The sequence below is a fragment of the Lontra canadensis genome, unplaced genomic scaffold (assembly GCF_010015895.1).
Source record: "Lontra canadensis isolate GAN:19392208 unplaced genomic scaffold, GSC_riverotter_1.0 scaffold1, whole genome shotgun sequence".
NCBI classification, from domain to species: domain Eukaryota; kingdom Metazoa; phylum Chordata; class Mammalia; order Carnivora; family Mustelidae; genus Lontra; species Lontra canadensis.
The window spans coordinates 127,310,667-127,328,466 of NW_022630995.1; positions in this window are offsets into that span (position 1 = coordinate 127,310,667).

The following is a 17,800-nucleotide window of genomic DNA, read 5'->3' on the forward strand; positions in this document are numbered from 1 at the left end:
GTACTTAGGTGTATGTATCTAACAGACCTATAACTTCAAATCTCTTCAAATCTGTGGTTCAAATCTCTAGCCTCTTTGACATTTCCCAGTATATTCAGAAAGTATATAATGGTACCATTCTCCTTGGGACAAGTTGACTTCAGCCCCATCCTGAATCCATTAGGCAGTTGAAGTCAAAACAGAAGGGGAGCAAGAAATTAACGGAACCAGAGTAGGCCTCTTTATGTTAGTAGGCATGACACATTTGCATGGTTTGAGAAGCATAGAGGTTGCTCTGCCCAAAGCCTTAATTAACTTTGAGAACTAATTAAGTCTTTCTCCTCTCATTTGGAAGAGAGAACATTATGTAAACCTAATATGGTTCTCCCACCCAAGGCACAGCCTTAGGGAATTCTAGACCCTCTCTTCTTCTTAGTGCAAAGAAGAACATAATATTATAGTATTTTTTAACTCCAAAAGTCTTCTGTTGGCTTTGGGAACTCCTAGACTCCCTTCCCTCTCTTTGAGAGAAGAAAGCAAAAAACAAAAGCTTCATCTAGATGGCTTATTGTAACCCTACAACCCAGGACCTGACTGACAGCCATCTTCCTGATTTCTCCTTCACAGGTAACAAAGTACAGAAAGAGTTTGATCAACATATCCACTATCAATTTTCATCTCCACAGGACTGTGAAACTCTTTTCCATAAAATTATATTTCCTACAGGATCCCATGCTTATCAAGTATTAACAATATCTATATTAATATCTATTTTTATTTATTTTAATATCTATACTTATTTATTTCATTCTGAAAGTGAATACTCACACATAAATATCAAACTTATTGGTAAATTAAAAAGCACAAGTTAAAATGCATTGTAAAATATCTTATTTTAATGTTTCTTATCCAATGTTACTGAAGACAGAGACAAGCAAAATCATTATATAGGGGTATATCACACTCTATTCATATCATGCAATTTTAGATGTCTGTGAAGTAGATTGAAGATGTTCTAAGTGTACTGGAGGGGGAATATATTAAGGATCAATTGATTATTATAAAATCCAGTGTTTAAAATAGAATCCATTGGTGGCTCAGTTGGTTAAGCATTGACTCTTGATTTTGTTGTGAGATGGAGCCCTGTGGCAGACTCCACAATGGGCAGGAGACTGCTTAAGATCCTCTCTCTCCCTTTGCCCTTCCCTCCCCATAAATTAAAAGTAAATAAATAAATTAATAAATAATGCATTGGAATTCATTGTATTAACTTTTTGCTGCTGTTGTTATAAAAAAACATGAAATCTTCTGCTTATGTACATAGAAAATATTTTATAGAATATTAACTGAATAATTAAAAGTTTTTTCGTCTGGATAGAATGATGGAAACAAAAGGAAAATTCAAGGCTTTACTGTTTTTACTTTCAGCATTCCTCTATTATTTATGATTTTAAATAAACATCATTTAGGTTAGTGTTCAAAAGTAAAGAAAAAAAATGGTTAGGGAGAATATTTTTTTGAGGAGTTGAGTGGAGAGATTCTATTTTCCAATGTTCTTATAATTACAGGCCTCTATAATCACAAAGTAACGAAGACATTCCAACAAAGAAAGGAAAGGAAAAATCTCCTTGGTCTTATATGGTACTAGTTTCAGCTATACTCTTTCAGAATATTTATTATTATTTTTCCTAGTCCCGAGGCTAGCTGCCTCAAATGTGTCCTACAATCCTACTGTGAGGACAAAAGTACCAGCTTGGTTAGGATACTGTGGGGTGGGCTCCTACCAACTTTCCTTCATGTCACAGTCTCATAATGAAAGATTCTTTTTTTTTTTTTTTAAGATTTATTTATTTAAGAGAGAAAGAGAGAGAATGCATGAGGGGAGGAGCAGAGGGAGAGAATATTTCCAGTAGATTCCCTGCTGAGCAGGGAGCCTAAAGACATGAGGCTTTATCCCCTGACCCATGAGATCATGACCTGAGCTGAAACCAAAAGTTGGACACTTAACCGACTGAGCCACTCAGGTGCCCCTTACAATGAATGATTCTTATCAGCCTAATTCCTTCTTCTTCTTGGCTCCCATTACATGTGATGATGTTAACCATCACACCTCAAGGATATGGCTTATTTCATCCACTCAGCAAATACTTAGTGAGCACTGATACTTTCCCATACACTTTGCAAGTTCCTAAAATAAAGCAGTGAAGAAGGTAGCTGTCTATGGCATTAGTGTAGTAGACTGAATAATGGTCCTCCAAAGATGTCCATGTCCTAATCCTCAGAACCTGGAAAAAAAGTCACCTTATATGGTAAAAGGGAGTCTTCAGATATGATTCAATTAGGGATTGATTTATCTGGGTAGACATAAGATAGTCTCAAAAGTACTTAGAGGAAGGAGGCGAGAGGATCAGAATGAGAGAAAGATTCAGGATGGAGCCAACAGGGTTCTGCTCTGAAGGTGGAGGACAGGGCCATGGATTAAGTAATGCAGGCAGCTGCAGGAAGCTGAAAAAAGCAAAGGAACAGATTCTCCCTTTGAGCCTCCAGAAGACAAACAACTCTGGTGACACCTTGATTTTAGACTTCTGACCTCTAGAACTGTAAGAGAAAAAATATATTTTGTTTTGAGACCTTAGGTTTTGGTAATTTGTTATATCAGTAATAGGAAACTAATGCACTTAGGAAGAAATTACCAGTAAGTTAAGAAACAAACTATACTGTATGTTGGCTAGCTGAACATAACAAAAAAACAAAACAAACAAAAACAAAAAGAAGGAATCAAACTATACCCTTTTAGATCTACTTGAAACTGTGATCATTTAGTTTTATTTTAAGTTAGCCACTAAATTTCTCAGAAACAATGCTTATTTTTACAGAATTTGGGTATAAGTTCTACAGTCTGTTCCAAGAGCCCGTTGCAAAACAAAAATCAAAGAGCAGAACATATTCTGTCCAAATATATTAAAAATATGGTGTAGAGTCTATAGCATTAGCTCTATCAGCATAGAAATTGTAATTAGTGATATAATTTATAATTTTACCATGGCTAAAATGTCTTACAATATATTATAGGTCATGATTATATGTTTTGTTTATGTATTTTATTCTGAGTGGAATGGAGGTGATAAAACACTGATTTTCCACTAATGCAAAACACATTGGAGTAATTTCTCTTAAATCTTCTTGTTCTGAAGGGAGTCTGGAAAAGAAACCACATACTAAGTATTATAATCATGCACAAGTATTTTTCTATCATATCTATGTGATTGTTAAGTAAAATATTAAATGTTTTGTTCTAGATAGAGTAGGTCTGATTACAGTAGGTTCAATGACCAATTACCATGTGTATATTTCCCAGTTTCTTGCAATCAGGATTTAGAGTGATACACAAATTAAGCTCCATTAGTTAGTTGATTTGAGCATGGGATGAGGCACGTAGGCAATATTTGAGGATGGAGAAGGGTCAGATCTAAGTGAGACCCATCAGTACATCAGTTTCTGGATCTGTCTGGTTTTGATTACAGCTTGGGCATTTTCATTAGACCATAACTTTCCTTATGATTGGCTCTTTATCAGAGTCTTTTAAATCTCTCATGCAAACAGAAGCCAGACAAATCTACTGTATTTGTCTGTGGAATATGTGTTGCCATGTCTAATCATTAGTGAAGAGAGCTGTAGTCTCCAGAGATACACACTGGAAGAGGTCTGCAGATGTGTTTGTTCAGCTAATGCAACATTAAAAGATAAAAGTTAATAATTTAGGATGGATACACACTCTCAGCTTATTAAATTTTATACTATTCCTGGTGTGTGACACCATGCTGCTTTTATGTAACCTGCCTCCATCATAGAGACATGTGATTTTGCAACCCTTGGGCTATTTCTTCTGCCAATTAAGTATAACTCTTCTTCCAATTATATTATGTGGTCAAAGCAGCTTGAGAGCAAGGAAGTTGTCATTTACATTTTTGTATCCTTTTCTTTGCAATGTTTCCTTCCCTTTTTTCTTTAAATAATGTTCCGTAAAAATTTATTAAATGATAGATGTCCATGTTGATTTTTCCAATGTTTCTAAGGTAGCCTAACTACAAAAAACAAGTGAACATTGATGTAAAGAGAAAGATTCTATCAGATTCATTCGAGAAAGGTGGAACTTAGATTCACAAATAGCATTTTTATTTTTTGAAAATTTTCTTGAAATGACATCTGATTTTCCCCAAGAAGAAAAAATTTCCATTTCTAAGAATGTATCTTATATGTAAAGATTTCACGGGTGTTTCCATGTTATGAAACATGAGCATTGATTTTACTATGCTGCAAAAGATGGTTATCTGATGTAAATTTTACTTAACATATTGATAAGGTTATTCTGTTATTTTCCCTGGTCTTATAAGATTAACAAGAGACTATTAAAATTATAAAAGTTTAAAATTATAAATATATAAAATATACAACAGAAATGTCTATATCAAATTATTATATTTCTGGTCTTGTGTATGGTACTAAGTTTCCAAATATTATTTTATTATTTTTGTTATTTAGGATTCTAACATCTTATTTTTAAAAAAAAAATATTTATTTACTTGAGAGAGAGAAAATGAGAGAGAGCATGAGCAGAAGAAGAAGCAGAGGGAGAGGGAGAAGCAGACTCCCAGCTAAGCAAGCACCCCTATGTGGGGCTTGATCCCAGGACTCTGAGCTCATGATGTGAGCTAAAAAAAAAGGCAGACACTTAACCAACTAAGACACCCCAGAGCCCCATCTTATACTTCTTTTATTTATTCATTTTTTGCCACCTTGGTTGGAAGACGTGGCTTAAATATAAAGATCGTAACAATGGGCTACACTTTATAACATCAACTGAATTTATGTGTTAAATAGAAAACACTCATTGTAAAGTTATGAGGAATCTTTTTATGATTTAACATTCTCTTGTATTATTATATTATTTCTAAAAGTTATTGAGTCATTTTTTTTAAAGATTTATTTATTTATTTGACAGATAGAGATCACAAGTAGGCAGAGAGAGGCAGGTAGATAGAGGGAGAGGAGGAAGCAGCCTCCCTGCTGAGCAGAGACCCAGATGTGGGGCTCAATCCCAGGACCCTGGAATCATGACCCAAGTCAAAGGCAGAGGCTTTAACCCACTGAGCCACCCAGGCACCCCTTATTAAGTCATTCTTAATGTAAAGTAATAACCACTTGTTCCTGACCTTGCATTCCTTGGATTCCTTGCTCCCATGGACTCTTACACACGCTTCTTACATGTCTTAGCACATTTTATTTTGACTGCATGTGTTTCTTCTTCATCTTTGTCATGAGCTAGTGATCAAAGAGCATTCATTACTCATCTTTGGATCACTAGCTCCAAACAAAACAATGTTGTAAGAAAAAATACATGAACATTAAAGTGGAGCTTTATTGTTTAACTGAGTTGGGTTCTCTTTGAGTTGCAGCAACGCTGTGAAGACTAGGTTGTGTAAAATGAACTCTCCTATCATGGAGAATTGTAGTCCCAATTTGAAGATCTGACCTATAACATATTTCCATGAGTTCTATTAGAGGAGCCACTTTTCTCAATTATGGATATTTTCTTCCATGTAGAAAAACATCTATTTTCTGCTCTTCAGTTATCACTCACTCTTCCCCAGGGAAGTAACACGATTGTTGTGTTATTTTGAGTTTGGTACAGAGACCCGGGTATCTCATCTACACCATTCTGTGAAGCTTCCTGCCTGCAGAGAGCAGGTCCTCTGATTTGCTCCCAACCAAAAGAGGCTTAGAAGTCAAGGCTCTGTCTAATTGGTAGATACCTGGAGGTTCTCAGCATGGCCGTGTCTGAGTGGGTTGTCTGTCTAATTCTACAGTTCACTATTCGAAGTCCATAATTGCCTCATACTCAGGCAGTATTAAATGTGCTATTTTGATCTCACTTTTGCTATGTTCTTTAGTACTTTAGGTTTTATAGAGAAAGGCTTTCAGCAGGAGAGGCCTGCAGTTTGGGGAAGATAAGTTCAAATCAGAGGTGAAGTGTTAGTAACTTGTGGATTGATCAAGGAACTTTGAGACTTAAAGGAGAACTGCATGGATCAAAATGATTTGGCATGATTGAGGCACTGGTGCTGTCAGGGAGGGGACTAAGTGTTGGTGGCACTGAACTAAGCAAGGCAATAGAGTTTCGTTATTATAGTTAGAGGAGAGGTAGTTGTTTTGCCTAGAAAGGTAATGGTGGCCTGTATTGGGTCATGTAACTGTCTCAGGTTGGCTTTTAACTGCCTAAATATTAGACTTTAAGCAATTAGACCACATGGGATTTTGATTTTGGCAGCCTCTGTATATTTTATGACTCCTTTAAGTGGGCCAGTGTTCATTTTTTAAAGACTAGTCCTCATTAGGATTAAATTAAATGGAAAGACTTGGGTCCTTAAGATGCAAACTATTATTATGGATTGAACTTGAATAAACGTAGCCTGAACCACAGTTTGTTTTATGTTTTTTTTTTTTTTTTAAGATTTTATTTATTTGACAGAGACAGCGAGAGAGGGAACACAAGCAGGGGGAGTGGGAGAGGGAGAAGCAGGCTTTCTAGTGGAGCAGGGAGCCCAATGTGGGGTTCAATCCCAAGACTCTGGTATCATGACCTGAGTTGAAGGCAGCCACTTAATGACTGAACCACTCAGGTGACCCTACACAAAGTGAGTTTGGAGTAGAAAGTTTTTCATACAAACTGGCAAAAGAAAACAAAAACAAAAACAAACAAACAAACTACTGCTTTCCTCTAGTATTAACCATATCTGCAGGATGGGATATCAAACACCTTGGCATTCAGCTTCTGCCTGAGCTACAGAGCACTGGTGAGCTTCTAGATTCAAATTATTCAGATGGCCTTGACATACTGTGTACTGTTTTCAGGGATGAGTGAATACTGTATAAGATAATATTGAATTTCTGTGTCTTATTCATGGGCTCAAGTTTCACCCCTTATGACATGAGTTAATTAAGTAATTAATAGGGTTTTGAATTGACTATATAATTTATGACCATGGCTTTGGAGCTTATAGAACCTAATTAAACTGTTTTGAGGGCCATATGGGAGGATTTGGGTTCTCCTTACAACTCTGGGGGAATAAGCTTCAAAAGCATCACTAGAAGTATTCAGTTCAAGAAACCCCTGAGAATAATTCTTAATGTAAAACAAGCAGTGATATTACACAAGACTCGAGTTCCAGAAAAACAGGGCTCAGGTGGAAAATGCAAGTTAAAAATTTTGAATACACAGAAAAACAACTGAAATATACTTCTATTAAGGCCCAATGACTGGAACTTGAATTGAATTGAGTTACTGAATTTTAAAAGAAGGCAGAAATAGCTCTAATGTGCTCTCTGAATGCTAGCTTTCACTTCTACACACACACACACACACACACACACACACACACACCCTGTAAAGATGGATTCTGCTTAAGCAGTTTCAACTGATGGCATGCTAACAAAGCTAAAATCACTAAACATTGGATCTTGGTAATAAAATATGGGATAACAATCTTGATAACACAACTGTTCTAGGCTCTGGAGATTGGCTTGTCTTCCAAATTCAATATGTATAATGTCAGTGTCATAGGAATCTTGTGTCCTTTTATCAGTACATATTCTTAAATAAAGAGTATATTAGAGCCTTACCATGGGACTAACACCATTCCTGAAACTCTTAAATGATCCACATTCATATCAATTAGAAGTAGTTTAGGCAGTAGCTGCACAAAAAGAAAAAAAAAAGTTTATTTAAGCATTGATATGGGATGCCGGGGTGGCTCAGTGGGTTAAGCCTCTGCCTTCAGCTCAGGTCATGATCCCAGGGTCCTGGGATCCAGCCCCCACACCAGGCTCTCTGCTCAGCAGGGAACCTGCTTCCCCCTCTCTCTCTGCCCGTCTCTCTGTCTACTTGTGTTCTCTCTCCATAAAATAAAATGTCAAAAAAAAGCATTGATAATCTTTCTGAAAGTCAAATAATTTATTCATAGATTAGGTAGATTACATTTTAGACTTTAAAAAAATTTCAAATCAATATAGAAAAAGAATTTGTCTTTGGTCTTAAGTTCATTTAGGCTTTAATTCTCAGGAGAATTTAATTTGTGGTTTTAATTTCCCCTTGAAAATTTGATAATAGGAGGTAGTTAATTCAAATGTGGGATAACATTGTTTTTTTGATGCATTATATTGGAGTATTTTGTCAAGTCATTTGATCTCATTGAAAGGTTTCTAATAAGCAATATTGAAAAATATGGCTAGAAAAAAATTAGACTGGGAAGTAAAAGAAAAAATAAAATTTCATAAAGAATGACCTTGTAACTTACTTAATTAGCACACTCTTATAACCCATTACTGGCTCATTTATATTCTAAGGACATTTAAAAAGGAGCAATCCTTGTTTGGCATTTTTTTCCTTTCTGCCCCAGTAGAACAAATCATCCTCTTTGATCATTGTATTAATGTCTGAGCACAGTAGATTAAAACACAAAAAGCTGAGCCATTTTGAGAAGAAAAAATATTTTTCACTTTTCACAATTACTTCCAAGTAGAGAGTAATCTATTAAAGACTTTTGGACTTTCTCTGGTCTTTTAGGTACTATCTTACCTCACTGGAAAGACAATACAAGTTTCACAGCAAATATGGTTCAGATCCTCCCTTGTGGGATATTTGGCTGCAGAGACCACGTGCTCTTGGTTGCTCTTGAACTTACACTAAATTTAGCGGGTAAAAGTGTCCTTACTCTTTGAAGAAAGACTTTCAACTGGCTGGAACTGCTTGTGACGGATTGGGTGGGAAATTCTGTAACCCTTGTTTAGTGTTAATAAGGCCATTTTTGCTGTGTACCTAAACAATGTTCTAATATAACACTATCAAGAAAAAAAAAATCACTAGCATATTACTCCCCATCTGCCTAACTCCTGATTATCTTTGATTTGTTTTAGAATTTAATTAGGAAAAAAGGTTATATTCTCATCACTTATTAAAATCCCAACAGCCTTGAGGGAATTACGACCAGTAATCTCATCAATCCTGTGTCAGTTTTTGACAATTTTCAAGTATGAAGTATAAAGAACATAAATGAATGAGAGATCTACTATGGAGGAAGCTCAGACAGCATTCTAAAGAGTATTATTTATGACTTTGCCTAAAAGAGACGCTTTAGGCATAAAGTCATTAGAGATTCTAAAATTTGCCTCTGTTGCAAAATAACAACAACAACAACAACAACAACAACACTTAAAAACCTAACCAATTTTTTTTTTTTTTAGATACTTGTCTGAAATAATGGTCAAAAAATTTCAGGATTTTTAGATTACCTTCATAGACATGGGCTTTTCCAAGAAAAAGGAACATGTTGATATTTTAAAAGAATGGCTGATTCTATTATACCAATAGCTTGATAATAAACTAGCTGAGTCTCATTGCAGAAAGCATAGATACTACAGCTGACATGCTGAGGTTTCACGACATTGGTCAAGAAATTAAATGTTAACCTGCTGATTGAGATGTTTGTGGAAGAGTCTTAGAGTACCTTACTTTAGGGTTCACCTCATCAAATAGCTATGAACTGATTTTCCCTACCTCATGACCTTTTGAGTTAGTTGCTTTTTTTTTTTAAAAGATTTTATTTATTTATTTGACACAGAGAGAGAGAGATCACAAGAAGGCAGAGAGGCACGCAGAGAGAGAAAGGGGGGAAGCAGGCTACCTGCCGAACAGAGAGCCCAGTGAAGGGTTTGATCCCAGGATCCTGATATTATGACCTAAGCTGAAGGCAGAGGCTTAACCCACTGAGCCCCCCAGGCACCCCAAGTTAGTTGCTTTTTTCCAAACAGCTTTTCTCCTTAGATTGTAGCTACACTATTGGTGTTCAGTTAATTATATCACTTAACAGAATGAAGAACTTGAGTGGATAGATGGAATCAAAACTACTGAAAGAGTATGTGTTTGGAATTCATTATGAAGATTGAAAAGCTATGACAAAATATTTCTATATATTTTTATCATTTCTCATAAATGGTTCACAATGTGATGCAAGGTTATACAACTCCTTAAACACAAAAATTCACATCTACTATTCTGTTTATTTTTCTTACTGAAAAGACAATACATTTCATATTAATTTATAAAGACAAAAATGTAGTTGAAATGTGCATTGAAGGTACAAACCAAATCCAATATATTCTTTTCTGTGAATACACCAAGTTTTCAGTTTTTAATTTGATAAACCTTTCATGAATTTTTGAGGTTGACGTTAATGATTGATCTCTAGACTTTTAAAAGAGAGAAAATTCCTAAATCGGTATGGATTGATGTTCTCTTCAGATACATTTTTCTCTAAGCAGAATTTGATTGATTTTACTTAAGTCTACAATTATAAGGAATATGTGTGTGTGTGTGTGTACTGTTAAAACTGTGTGGTGGCAAGGGAAATTTCTGTTTCATATGTTGCTTGTGTATTTGCATTTCTTTCATGAGGAATGTTAGTAAAAAAGGGTAAAAAATAAAATATTTTTATTTCATATTCAGCTTGCAAAAATGAGAAATCATTTTAATACTTTCATGAATATCTTCATCTGTGATGATTATGCCAGTTTGATATTAAGAAGAGTAAGTATTCATGGATTTCATTTAAATTGAATAATCTATAAAAAATGACTGCCTAGCTTTTAAACATTCATATCAAAACAAAGATTCCAAAAAAGTAACAACTGCAGCAAAATGGATTCAATGGGGACTCTTAAAAAAAAGCAACAAAATTTTTGACATTGCTCAGTAAAAGAAAATTTAGAATTACTGTATTAGATGCCAAATTGGCAACATTTCTTATACTGATGCACTCATCAGAGTTACTCATTAGCATGAAAAATAAGTTTTTATAACATTTTTGCTCATGTTAGAAGTATGTAATGAGTGAAAATAAGAAAGCATATAAAAGATGTCAGTGTTTCAAAGCAAAGTAATAAACAAAAATAAGAAAAACTATACAACCATCTTGACTTACATGCTAATTAGGATGATTTGTTACCAGTTAGCAAATGAAGTTAGAGTTAAAATACATTGAATCATTGAACAGAGTAGAAAATTTCAGAGGAAAGATTAGTTATATATATAACCTAGAATGCTCAAATTAAATCTGCTTGAAAATACTGCCATTAAAGCTCAGTTTTACTTTTAACAGTATCTTTAATAAATTAATTTTGCACACAATAAAGTTACCATGGAAATCTAGGTCCAAACTTCCATTGAGCTTGTCAAGTGATAAATTATTTGAATTTTAAATGCAGCAGTTTGAACATAGATAAGTTCATCTAACTACTCATTTCATCGATGAGGAGATGAGTCTTATTTGGTTACTCAAATTTCCCACATGGGCAAAATTCACTTCTGGTAAACTAGCACCAAAGCCCAATTTTCCTACACTTGATCCACTTATTTGACCCAGAATTGATGATGTAGAGATACAACAGGAACCCAAATAATGGTCAACCTGTCAAATCTAGTGGAGAAAATAACCAAAGTTGGAACCGAGAAATTTCTATGAAAGACTCAGCCCAAAGCCATGCACCAGAAATTCTTCTCATTGAAACACAGAAGCCATGTTACCTTGACCAGCCTGGAAAATCCCCAGTTATGTAGGAGAGGAGAGAGACACAAAGACTGCCAAATGTACTGAAAAGCCAACTGGAATGCATTCCTTCTTTCCTAAACCAGACCCTAATGCAAAGGAAACACGTACCAATCTAAGATTGTCAATCAAATCCCACAAAATACCACTTTTCATTGAGATTTAGTAGATTTTCTTGAATAAATATTACTCAGTTTGGTACATGCTCTTTTCCAGAGACTTTAACATTCCACAAACTTTAAATGAATGCTTTTTCTTATTAACTCCAGTTAAATGGTAGTTCATTGGGAAGATGGTTCACCATGTTACTGGACCGCCACGACCAGCTTCTTGAGTCTCAATGCCATAGAAATGAACACTGAACTCCAAAGAAAACAGAGTTTATTAGAGACATCTTGTATACAAGGGAGACCACAAGAAAGAAGAGTGTCACTCCTGGAAGGGGTAGCCTGTACGGCTTATAAGGGCACTTTTCCAGAGGTTGGGGACTGGGAGTCTTTCAGTCTTTCTGTACCACAGTCATTTTCTTAGTGAGCATAGACAATCACAGAAAACCTTTCTTCATGGTCAGCGTTCCTTTAGGGATCCTGGAAATAGAAATACTTGTGCAAGCAGGCTTTAAATTGTTACTTCTAATTTTGTCCAGACAATCATTACTCCCTGAAGGCTGTCATCTCACCTTTTTTCTATTTCTCAGAAGGAGATATTTGTGTCTAAACATATGGAAACTTTTCATCCTTGCCTTAGACCAGTGGCTTTGCAGGAGTTAAGTTCCTCTTCCTTTCTCTACATTGTCTCAAGCACATTTACTTTTTAAATGGCTATCTTAATGATTGTTATATTTTAGAGTTAACATGAATTCATTTTCCTCTCAAGTTTTCCTTTGTTGTGTAATTTTTTTCTTATTTTGCTTTTAGTCTTATTTCTTCTGGTGATTCTCTCTTTAACCTTAAGTATTATATACTTTTGAAATAAGGATTTGTTACTGAGATATTTGGAAAATTTGTACAGTCACTTCTCTCTACATAGTGCTCTGTGGAAATCAGATTTAATAATATGAATTATTCGAAACCTAGCCATACAAATTATCAGAGAATTTTATCAGATTTATTTATTTATTTATTTATTGTTTTCTGGTCAATCCAACTCCTTTGGTCATTGCTGATTTATTTTTTCTATATTTTATCAATTAGTTGTTTATATTTGTACTTTCTTTGAATATAAAAAAAAACCAACAACACATTGGAACTGGCTTTAAGCCACCATATCTCTCTTTATCAATCTTCTATTTTGCTTCTGTGGGGCCACAGCCTCCTGGTTTTCTCCCAGCTTCACAGTCATGGAGCTTCCTGTTCCCTTCACTTGGATTTTAAGTTTTGTAATTCCTTCGTGCTCTTGCCTTTGTGCACCTTCTCTCTAGTTTACATTTGTTTCAATGTTTTTAAACTCTAATTCCTCATTCTCTAAATTTGATCTTAAGACAAGACTACTCAACTAATACATTTAACTGTCTACATGAAACTTATTTTTGCTAAAATGGAACTTATGCCCTCCCACATATATGCAGGGCAAATTTAGCACGTCTATACATTTTTTTTCCCAGCCATTCATTATCACAGAATAAGCATAAAAAAACATTTCTTTTTGAAATATTCCTCTTGAATGTTTTATCAGCCAATATTATGTAAACAAAACAATTTTAGAGCTATTATTTTTATAGTTTTAAGGGAAAAGACCACAGAAATGGCCAAGTTACTCTCAACCTGCTTCCAATTTTATAAACCAACTTTAAAGAAAATTGACAGCTTACCATCATCATTTTCTCAATTCATTTGTTCTAGTAATACTTTTGATAAATTTATAATACATATTTGACTCCATCATTCCATAAGGGCACATTTTAAAGCTTGGCTACCTTTTTTCAACATGAAATATCTTTGTCCATAACTTTAGCTCACGGCTTCAATAAATTTTCATCAATTGTTTAAACGTCAAATTTCAAGGTGATATCAAATTTAATCTGGAAGCTAACTTTTAAGGTAGCCTCTATGGCTTATTTAACCATACTTTCTATTTTATATGTTTATTTATATATTAATTTCTTCATTTTAAAACTTTTTTCCAGTTTTATTAAAAAAATAACTGATACACATCACTGCATAAGTTTAAGGCAAACAGCATGGTGGTTTGGTCTACATTGTGAAATGATTACAGCAATAGGTTCAGCTAACATCCATCTTGTCATATAGATATTATTTTTCAAATTTTTATTTAAATTTCCAGTTAGTTAATATACAGTGTAATATAAGTTTCAGGAGAATTAGGTGATTCCTCACTTACATACAACATTCACTGCTCATCACAAGTGCACTCCTTAATCCCCTTTACCTATTTCACCCATCCTCCCCCCACACTCCCCTCTGGTAACCATCAATTTGTTCTGTATAGTTAGGAGTCTGTTTCCTGGTTTGCCGCTCTCTTTCTCTTTCTTGCTTTTCATACATTTGTCTGTTTTGTTTCTTAAATTCCACACATAAGTGAAATCATATGATATTTGTCTTTCAATGTCATATAGATATTATTTAAAAAAGGAGGGAAGAAAAGAGTAAAGAAAAAAATTTTCCCTGTATTGAGAACTCTTAGGATTTATTCTCTCTCTCTTTTTAAAATTTAATTTAATTTAATTATATTTCAGTGTTCCAAGATTCATTTGTTTATGCACCACACCCAGTGTTCCATGCAATACGTGCCCTCCACAATACCCACCACCAGGCTCACCCATACCCCCAGCTCCTTCCCCCTCCAAAACCCTCAGTTTGTTTCTCAGACTCCACAGTCTCTCATGGTTCATCTTCCCCTCCAATTTTCCCCAACTCACTTCTCCTCTCTATCTCCCAATGTCCTCCGTGTTATTCCTTATGCTTCACAAGTAAGTGAAACCAGATGATACTTGACTCTCTCTGCCTGACCTATTTCAATCACCATAATCTTCTCCAGTCCTGTCCATGTTGATACAAAAGTTGGGTATTCATCCTTTCTGATGGAGGCATAATACTCCATTATATATATGCACTGTACCTTCTTTATCCATTCGTCTGTTGAAGGGCATCTTGGTTCTCTCCACAGTTTGGTGACTGTGGCCATTGCTGCTATGAACACTGGGGTACAAATGGCCCTTCTTTTCACTACATCAGTATCTTTGGGGTAAATACCCAGTAGTGCAATTGCATGGTCATAGGGAAGCTCTATTTTTAATTTCTTAAGGAATCTGCGCACTGTTTTCCAAAGTGGCTGCACCAACTTGCATTCCCACCAACAGTGTAAGAGGGTTCCCCTTTCTCCACATCCTCTGCAACACATGTTGTTTACTGTCTTGTTGATTTTGGCCATTCTGACTGGTGGAAGGTGGTATCTCAATGTGGTATTGATTTGAATCTCCCTCATGGCTAATGATGATGAACATTTTTCCATTTGTCTGTTAACCATTTGTATGTCTTTTTTTGGAGAAGTATCTGCACATGTCTTCTGATCATTTTTTGACGTGATTATTTGTTTTGTGTGTGTTGAGTTTGAGGAGTTCTTTATAGATCTTGGATAGCAGCCCTTTGTCTGCAGTGTCATTTGCGAATATCTTCTCCCATTCCATGGGTTGCCTTTTTGTTTGGTTGACTGTTTCCTTTGCTGTGCAGAAGCTTTTGATCTTGATTAAGTCCCAAAAGTTATTTTTCCCTTTTGTTTTCTTTGTCTTTGGTGACATGTCTTGAAAGAGTTTGCTGTGGCCAATGGCAAAGAGGTTACTGTCTATGCTCTCCTCTAGGAGTTTGATAGATTCCTGCCTCATGTTGAGGTCTTTTATCCATTTTTAGTTTATCTTTGTGTATGTTGTAAGAGAATGGCCAAGTTTCATTCTTCTATACATAGCTGTCCAGTTTTCCCAGCACCATTTATTGAAGAGACTGTCTTTTCCTACTGTATATTTTTTCCTGCTTTGTTGAAGATTAGTTGACCATAGAGTTGTGGGTCCATATCTGGGCTCTTTACTCTGTTCCACTGGTCTATGTGTCTGTTTTCTGTGCCGGTACCATGCTGTCGTGGTAATCACAGCTCTGTAGTAAAGCTTGAAATCAGGCAACATAATGTCCCCAGTTTTGTTTTTTTTTTCAACATTTCCTTAGCAATTTGGAGTCTCTTCTGGTTCCATACAAATTTTAGAATTATTTGTTTTAGCTCTTTGAAAAGTGCCAGTAGAATTTTGATTGGGATAGCATTGAAAATATAGATTACTCTAGGCAGTATAGACATTTTAACAATGTTTATTCTTCTGATCCATAAGCATGGAATGCTTTTCCATCTTTTTGTGTCTTCTTCAATTTCTCTCATGAGCATTCAATATTTCCTTGAGTACAGACCCTTTACCTCTTTAGTTAAGTTTATTCCCAGGTATCCTATGGTTCTTGGTGGTATAGTAAATGGAATTGATTCTCTAATTTCCCTTTCTATATTTTCATTGTTAGTGTATAAGAAAGCAACTGATTTCTGTACATTGATTTTGTATCCTGCCACATTACTTAATTGCCATATGAGTTCTAGTAGTTTGGGGGTGAAGTCTTTTGTGTTTTCCATATACTCTCTTAACTTTCACATGTATCATATAGTAGTGTTTGCTAGAGTCATATTTTCCATTACATCCCTATTACTTGTTTCTCTTGTATTTAGAAGCTTATGTCTTTTGCCCACTTTCCTCTGATTCCCCCTCATCCCACCTTCTACCCCCTGTCTTTGATAACCACTTAAGTCTGATCTTTTTTCTATGATTTTAAAAAATTCCATATATAAGTGAGATCATATAGCATTTGTCTTTCTCTGTCTGAATTATATGGCTCCTAGAAAACAAATAAATATCTCTTATGTGTTTCAAAATAGTTTTGCTGATATTTCTTCACATTTTAAAAAAGCCCCAAGAATTCTGATTTCATGAAGCAAGTAATTCTGACTTATACACAAGGTTTAGATTTGTATACTCAATTTCTCTTTCTAGTATGAAATACCATATTTGAAATAATCATATTAGTACATTCTATAATTTTAAATGCTTTTCAGTAATTCAGTAATTTTTGTTGGGTCAGTGCTATCCTCTGCACTGTGAAGATTATTTTAGGATTCATAATTAAATTGATTCTGAATTTTTCACTATCTTATTAATCTTCATACTTTGATTTAGAGAATTTAACCAGATTATTTTGAGATATAAATTTTTATGTTTCTCTCTCCAAATGTAAAATTGCTTCTTCAATTAGCAAGTAATGGGTACATTGTAGATCTCTGTTTCTTACTCCTTCTATATCTACTGTGGCTATATGAGATTTTCACTGTCCATTTTAGTTTGCCACATTTCCCCACTTGGCAAATTTATAATCTGAAAAAAGAGAGAGTTTTATAAAGTTAATTATAATCACTATAATTTTAACAAATTTTTTTGCAAAGTCACTATTATACAGGATTTACTGTATTATATTTAACCCATATACTCTCAACTTATCTTTTTCTTTCTTTATACTTAACAGTGTTTATTTTCAGACAATATATTGTAGGGTCTTCTGTTTTTATCAGTTTTATTTTTGTAATTAAATTGGAATTTTTAAAATATTAACATCAAAGTAAATATTGTTAGGTTAAGATTTAGACCTACCATGTTATTGTTTCATTTCTTTTTCCCTATTTTGTGTACCTCTGTGCCTCTGTGCTCTTTTTCTATCTTATTTATGGTTATTTGTTTGTTTGTTTGTTTGTTTTTGAGTATTTTGCTGTTCCTACTTCCTATATTTTATATGTATATATTATATAAATGTTATATATAATATATATATGTCTTCAAAGATTCTGTATTTTATCCCTTAATAGACTGTAAAGATTTACATGTGTATATGACAGCCTCAAAAGCAACCAAAAATATTATTGCCATATATATTATATAATATTATATATTATATAATATTATATATATTATATTATATATAATGTTATATTATTAATTATTATATTATATATAATATCATATATTATATATTGGCTATATGTCCTCCAAAATCCATCTTTTGAAAGATGGATGTGAAAGGTGGATTATATAATATATAATATGTAATATTATATATTATATAATT